Genomic DNA, 7,583 nt, shown 5'->3' on the forward strand with positions numbered 1-7,583 from the left:
CATAGTTTTTGTTTATGTTCAATTATTTATATGATTTTATGGTTGAGATATAAATTGGAGTAATTTTTAATGTTTAATTTTAATATATTAAGAGAGGTAAATTTAAATTATTTGAATGTTAAAAAAAATTAAAAATTTTGATCGGACTCGGACAAAGCCCGAGCTCGAGCCTGATCCGCCTGACCCGAAGGCCAAAAAATCGGGTTTTTTATAAGGCCCGGGCCTTTATTTGTGTTATCGGTACCATGCCTACGCACAAGCACGACCCCAGCCCAGCCCGGCAGCTCACTCAAACACACCCACATGCCACTGCTGCCGTCATTCAGGTGCACCGGCGTTGCAGTTTCTAGCCGATCTTGAGCCGTTCATTTCCGATCAAACTGCTGTCGCGGCTGCCTTCTTCGTCCGCCGCACAAGGTAAGGACGTTAAGGTTACTTATGTTTGCAATTCCGGTGATGAATAAGGCTATAGGTTGCTAATTGAATGTATGTTTAGGGAGTAAATATTTTTTTGATTAGTTCGGTTACGAGCTAAAATAAATGCATTTGCGTATTTGTAATTTGGATTTTGGAGATGTAAGTTCAGTACTCAGTAGCCTTATCGTACTCGCTATTATGATTATTTTTATGTTTTGTTAACTTTTAATTGTTGAAATGTTGTTAAGGATGCTTGGTACTTGATATTTGTTTTTATTCTGTATTGATCTAGGCTGTATTCTGCATTTGATGTAGGCCTGTGATCTGAGATTCTGGAATTTTAGTTGGTTGCTGGTAGGGATGGCATAATGATCCGGAGTTAAAAAATTAAGATCCGCACTGATCCGTACCGGATGTGCTTGCATCCGGAAAGCCGGATCCGTATTCTTAATTAAATTATTAATTTAATAATTTTCAATTGAAAAATATATAAACTAAAATTGGAAAAAAAAATACACAAATCTAATCCTAGCAACCCTAAAAGCTAAAACTGGAAACACACACACTCACGACTTCATCACCACTGCTGTGGCCAAAATTGGAAACAAGCAAAATCCATTACCATCGAACGCCATCTGCCTCGCTGTCATCGAACGCCGGCTGCGTCGCCAAGCTGGGCACCTATTGCTGTCGTCGAACGTGGCTGCGTCTTCGAGCTGGGCACGCATTTCTGTCGTCGAACGCCGGCTGCCCAGCCTTGCCTCGCTGATCGCACTTTGCTGTCACCAAACACCGGCACCTCTTTGCATCTCTGGCTTGCTAAGCTCACCGCACCGGGCTGCATTTCTGTAATCTTTCTTGGCTTTGCAAATTATTTCAATTTCTGTAATTAGTTTTTTTTTTCTTGGGAACCATACAAAATCAGAGAAAGAGCCACCACTTGTCAAATCTAATGCAACACATCTCCCAATTGATCCTTGTCCCAAGACGCATTTGGATCTAATATTGACGAATTTGAACAAAGATAAGTGGCTGCCGTTTGCATGCTGTTGCTTTTCCCTCTTTCATTTTCCGAATCTCAACAATGACTTACAAAACTTTGACTGATTAATTGATGAATTTGTTAACAAATAGATAGAATGAACATATGGTTTTTGGTTTAATTACTTTAATTAAATGTATTAATTTTTAATATAATGTAAAATTATAAAAGCATAATCTCATTTTTTTAATTGTTAAATTTTAATTTTTGCGGATCCGGATATCCGGAATATTATCCGCATCCGGATCCGGATATAAAAATGTCAATCCGGATCCGGATGCACCTATATCCGGATTTGGCCAACCCTAGTTGCTGGGGAAATTTTTTGAAATTGAACTGCTGTAACCTGAATTCAATCTGAACTGAAATTTAGACCCAAATTTTTAAACCGAACATTCTGTATGGTTCAGTTTGGGTTCGCATTTTAAACCCGATTGAGTTCAATTCTATAACCCATTGGATTGGAACCCAAATAACCCGAACCGAAACTCAATTTGCTCACCCCTATATAAATTGATAAAAAACTCTAAATAGATTTTAAAAAGCATATATAACTGCTCAAAATGTCCACCTCTTTCTCTGATAAAAAAGAATTTGATGAAATTTTCAATTCTTTCTTTGCAGCAAAATGCTGAAATGGTTTCCGCTCAATTTAAATTCTTAAAAACTTCAACGTTTTGGGGTTGGTTCTTCATCGTGATCGGCTCTGCATTCTTTCTAGGATTCCTCTTTGCCGCCATCATATCCAAACTTCTTCCATTGTCCAATAATCCACTCCTATCCGCCATCCAAAACGACAGGTAACTATTGAATGTTGTTGTTTTAACCGTCTTTAATTATTATTGTCAATATTTTCAAGTAATTAAGGCTGAGCATGCTTACAAATTTTGCTAAGTATTTCGTATTTTTTGTCCATTCTAAAACCAAATTTTCAATTTTGATAAAATAGAAATTGAAATAAAAAAATAATTTCCATGAATGTTGAATGATTTAAAAACAAATTTGTTGCATTGCTCAGCTATAACTTATAGCTGAAAAAAAAAATCTAGAAAAAATTGTATGATCAAGGAATTTGAGAGTTAATGAATCATTTTATTTTTTTGGAGCTTGTGGATTTGTGAGCGATCTTGAAGGTTGAAAGAAAAATTCGTGGGTTCGTTACTAGTAATTATGGTATGAATTATCTTCTAGATGAGGTAAAATGCTAGCTAGAAAGAGACAAAACTATATTAGAAGATAGAATAATCAGGACTTTGAAGATAGCAAGGGTGACTCTAAACAGACAGCCAAGGTGAAATTCAAACTTCGAAGTGATCTTGTTTGCTGTAGGCCACTATGAAAAGTAAGAACTGTGGGCGAAGATATTTTTGTGGGATTATGCTTTAAGTTAGCAATGGGAAAGCATTTGGGTGGCTATGGGAGAAAAAGTTTCTAACAATAAGATAAATCGATAAAAATCTGTATGTCACTGTTTTCAATATTTGGCACCAATAAGGTAAGACAGTACAGATCCATAGTTCAATTTTGTGATTTATTTGGAAGAATTAAATCTTAGATGTTTTTGCAATGACTGAATGGTGGTTGCAAGTTGATTGAAGCATTGATATGAGGATGTGAGGGTGCCCTTGGATTTTGTTATGGAAGCATAAGAATCAGAGGTTTGGCTCTGATACCAAATCTAGTTTGGTATTATAGCCTAGTTCTTTTATTCATACTGCAGATTTGGTGTTAGAGCCCAAACTCTGATCTATACGCTTCTAAAAAGAAATGCCCGTTTGAATTTTTCAGTCAATTCTCACCTAATCTTGGCCAATGACAGCAACTACTCTTGAGCAACACCAGAACTAGAAGAACCTAATCTACCTCTTTTAGCCCCAGAATGCCATCTAAAATCTTTACCATTGCCGCCAACTTGTCATCAACCAAAACATTTGTTGTAGTCCTCTCTGTCGACACTTGGACATGCACAGCTGTCGATTTATTGATTTCTGTTTTTAGCAAAAATACCCAGTCTTTGCATGAACGAAAACATTGGTGTATTAGTTAGGGGCATTTTGTCATCATTCAAAATAGCAAGGGTTAAGAAGAATTAATCAAGGAGTTATCTGCGGATCTGCCAGCATCTGAGTATTGCAGGTTTTTTATTGTAATTGGTTAATGAAGCAAGGTATTGTTTTTAGTCCACATCCGCAATATTGCACTTACTGTTTTAGATTATTTTTGTTGTGTTTTCAGTGATTCATTTTTTATCCTTGCTCCTAAAACTAAAAAGGAAAAAATGAATCTTCATAATCTTAAAGAACACACTATCAAGCCTTCCAAATAAAAGCCAATACCCATTGCAAGCCCTTGACAGAAGAGGCATGAAAACATTAATTCAAATTTAAGAATCTTGCAAGAGAGATTGTTATCCCTTAACGAATTATTGGCTTTCAGCAAGCAAGTATTTGGATGCCTCTTTTAGTGTAAGAAATGATAGTTTTCAGTGATTGGTTCACTTCGCAGATATTATAGCTGTTTCATGGGGCTGGTAAAGTATGTGATTGGATGTGCGTGCACTAGCTAAAAGTACGTTGATGGGGTTCATTCTATCACACAAAAGGATACAAGGAACTTTCAACTCTTGTCTATGTTGGGGGGGGTGTGTGTGATGGTTTTTCCGTTTGTTGAATAATTTAAAGAAGATCACAATGTAGTGAGAATGAGACTTGTGAAGGAAGAAAAATGTAAGTTTTGCTTTGTCCCAATTCAGTACCCGAAGGGCTTTTCTCTGCTTAAGATTGTGTTTGCACCTTTTTTTAAATTATATGTTTGAAGGTATTGAAAATATTTTAGTGACTTGTGATCAAACCGCTGCCTAGAAACAATAATGTATCTGATGTGTGCCCAGGCGACCTGGCCAGTGCAAGAAATGATAGTTTTCTATATAGCAAATATGCTTACTGTCTGTTGTGTTATGTGACTTTTTAGTTATCATCATATAGAGTTTGATTAACTCTTTGAGATTTGTAATGAATTTGCTTTTATGACACTAATATGTTCATCTGACTTTCAAATTTGACCATGGAATTTGAAAGACTTATTAGTAATTGGCATTAGCAATTGATGATCTTCTGATGGCTATTCTTATTTATCCTTCCTTTTCTTAGTGTCTGATTTGGTCGACCTAAGATTCTTCTTCTGTAACAGGTATTACTGCTTCTTGGTGCCCTTGACACTTCCCATCATTGTAGTTGCTGTATATTTTCATTGGCTTAGCATGAAATTGTTCAAACATGCTTGATTTATATAGCAGCAAGCATTAGATGATTTAAAATATCAGCGGTGAAGTGAGGATTAAGAGGAAAACCAGCGTCAAGTTGCTTTAACTTGGTAAAATTCTTTAATATTGCAGGTTCAGTTGATTGTAAATAAGACTTGAAAAACTAGTATTTGATCATGATGTAGAAGTTTCTTGACCTTCAACATTCATTTCTACATTAGACTATTCTTGTAATTTGCATCCGAGAATGACTGGCTATTCCAGAAGTCAGATATCAGGATGAAGCTATGTTGTGTTGAGCTGACTGTTAAGAAGGTTCTTTCTGTAAATCAAAATGTAGAATTGCTTCTGGGTTTATATTGTTTAGTTTCTTAGAATTAACAATATATTGATAAGTTCTTTCCATATGTACTTGTATAAAAACAGTGATGGAGTCGTTGAAATGATTTTACCCCATAAATCAGCTCCCATTGAGAATAATTTGTGAACCATAAATTTGTTTTTCCTCTGGTTTTACCTCCATTCCTTCTAAGCTATCTGAATTTCTACACATGCAGCAACCATGGCAAGAATATAAAGGTACGCATGGTTATCATATGCTTTTTGGATTCCTTACTCCATGAAAAATCGTGCAATATCTGATGGGACTTGCTGTTAAGGTTAGAGGTCTTAAAGTTCAAATAATGCTCTGGTAGAGGTTGTGAAGGGCTTGGTTTTTAAGTTTATGTAGCATAAAAATAAGAAGCTGTGTGATTTCTAATGTAGTCATTGGATGCCTGCAGACTGCAGTAGTTACTCAGGGGGGGGGGGGGGGGGGGCCTTTATGTGATACATGAACGCCGAAGAAAATCCAAAGAAAGTGAATTCATTCTATTTCAACATTGATGATTCTGCACCTAGTAGTAATAGAAGTCTGCATCAAGTAAAATATAATTTATTACATTAATCTTAAAAATGCTATACCAATCAATACAGCAGGGGGCTCTCCTTTGTCAATTTTAATCATTAGGCTGCTGCTTTTTCTTGTGTTTCATGTTTGATGTGTTGCTTTTGTCATTTGCATCCTTTTTCTTCTCGGGAAAAAAACATGAACATGCAATTAACCAGGCAATTTATTATTTTCAAAGCAAACACTTAACATTTTACATACCTAAAAGCTTATGATCATAGCATTTGTTAGATTTGTCAAATTTATGGTCTGTTTTTCCAAATTATCAAGGCTTTGTTTTAAAGTACTTTTGACATTGTAAAAAGTGCTTTGATGGTAGATTGTTGTCTCGTCGGCGATGTTCTTTTTCTTGTCTGTCTTGCAGTATTTGTTTTCAAAATGATTTTTTCCACGGACTAAGAATATTTGATAATTTTATTTATTTATTTATTTATTTTTCCCCAAAAAGCATGACTAGATACATTTGTTCCAAACGCCATTTTGTCACAAACCAAGTAGCTAAAAGGGAGCTCTTTTCCATATGATTTTAGGTGGTGTTTGGTTAGGAGGAGAGAATGTAGGAGAGGAAAGTAATTTAAATTCTCTTTTTATTTCTATTGTTTGGTTTGACAAAATGTATAAGAATTTAATTTTCATTAGAATTTAATATCCATCATAATATAGAATTTGAATTCCACACTAAGCAGTAAAGAATTTAAATTCCTCTCGTACTAGAAACTAAAGTTTTCAAAATTACCCTTCATCTTTTTAATTTATTTAATGTCATTAATAATTATTAGTTATAATTTTATTTTATTGATTTAATATTATAAATAGACCACCGCCGGACCTCTACCGGACTACCGCCAGACCTCTGCCAGAAGGTTGACAGACTTCTGTTGGAAGGTCGCCGGACTTCGCCGAAACTTTGCCGGACTTCCGCCGCAGGCCGCCGGACCGCCATATAATATATATATATATATATATATATATATATATAAATAGTTTAATATTTAAAGTAAAGGATAAATTTGTCTAAAGAAAAAAATTATAATTCATTTTCTTATCAAATTTTATATCAAATCAAACAACAAAATTTAATTTCACTGCTCTTCTCCATTCCTTTCTTCTCTCTTTCTCTCCATTCTACTATTTTCCTCTCCTCATTTTTTTTCAAACCAAATATGACCTTAGAGTCTCCTATTTTCATTCTGAAGTTGGTTCAACGGGTTAAGTCTTTTTGATTGTACAAGAAGTGTTAGAATCAAATCAGGATACAACCGTATGCAGAGGATGTGATTTAGTTTATGATTTAGGTAAATTTTATGTAATAATAAGGAAAAAAAGAAAAGAAGCAAAATTAATGTGTTTTGTTGGGAGCTGTATAATTTGAATTCCTTAAATTGAGTTTCACAATTAATTTTACCCTTTTTCCCCCCCTGTGCAAAACATGTTGAGATGACATTTGAGGAACAGGAATAGGCAAAGGGATGTAGTTGGTTGAGGGTTCTTGATGAACAACATTTATTATTTTAAGGGACCGACAATTTAACTCCTGGGTCAGCAGCTTGGGAAAAAGAGAGTGATTTTGAAAGAATCCTATGGGGGCGATACAGTAATTTGATTATTCATTTCTTTTGCCATTTATTGATGATATCCTATTAGTAGTGTATGCAGATGCGCTTGGCTTGATAAATTCACTTGATTGAAATCAAAAGATTTTGAGTTTTGAATCTCGCTCTTGTTAAAAAAAAAAAATGCGGTATTAGACTTTTGGTTTATTAAATTCTTGAAAATGACTGTTATATCGATTTTGCAGTGTTTAGCTCAGCATCTTGTCATTAAGAATTTGATATGTGTTCTCTTTAAACCTTGTTTTTCTAATTAACCAGAGCATTATTGAAGAAAAAAATCCTCCCTTTCGGAAAGCAACT

The 7,583-nt window shown here is 34.8% G+C and overlaps 1 long non-coding RNA gene across 2 annotated transcripts; it reads left to right on the plus strand.

Annotated features, from left to right (window-relative positions):
* Positions 1–231: 231 nt before the first annotated feature.
* LOC102616259 (uncharacterized) lies at positions 232–5,181 on the plus strand. 2 transcript variants are annotated; one of them, XR_003064028.2, is made up of 5 exons: positions 232–417; positions 733–1,265; positions 2,084–2,259; positions 3,965–4,185; positions 4,649–5,181. It is a non-coding gene; the product is annotated as an uncharacterized LOC102616259 (long non-coding RNA). The 2 variants fall into 2 exon arrangements; XR_369764.4 differs by lacking the exon at positions 3,965–4,185 and having other exon boundaries at positions 234–417.
* Positions 5,182–7,583: the final 2,402 nt, after the last annotated feature.

Source organism: Citrus sinensis, chromosome 2, assembly GCF_022201045.2.
Source record: "Citrus sinensis cultivar Valencia sweet orange chromosome 2, DVS_A1.0, whole genome shotgun sequence".
Classification (NCBI taxonomy): Eukaryota; Viridiplantae; Streptophyta; class Magnoliopsida; order Sapindales; family Rutaceae; genus Citrus; species Citrus sinensis.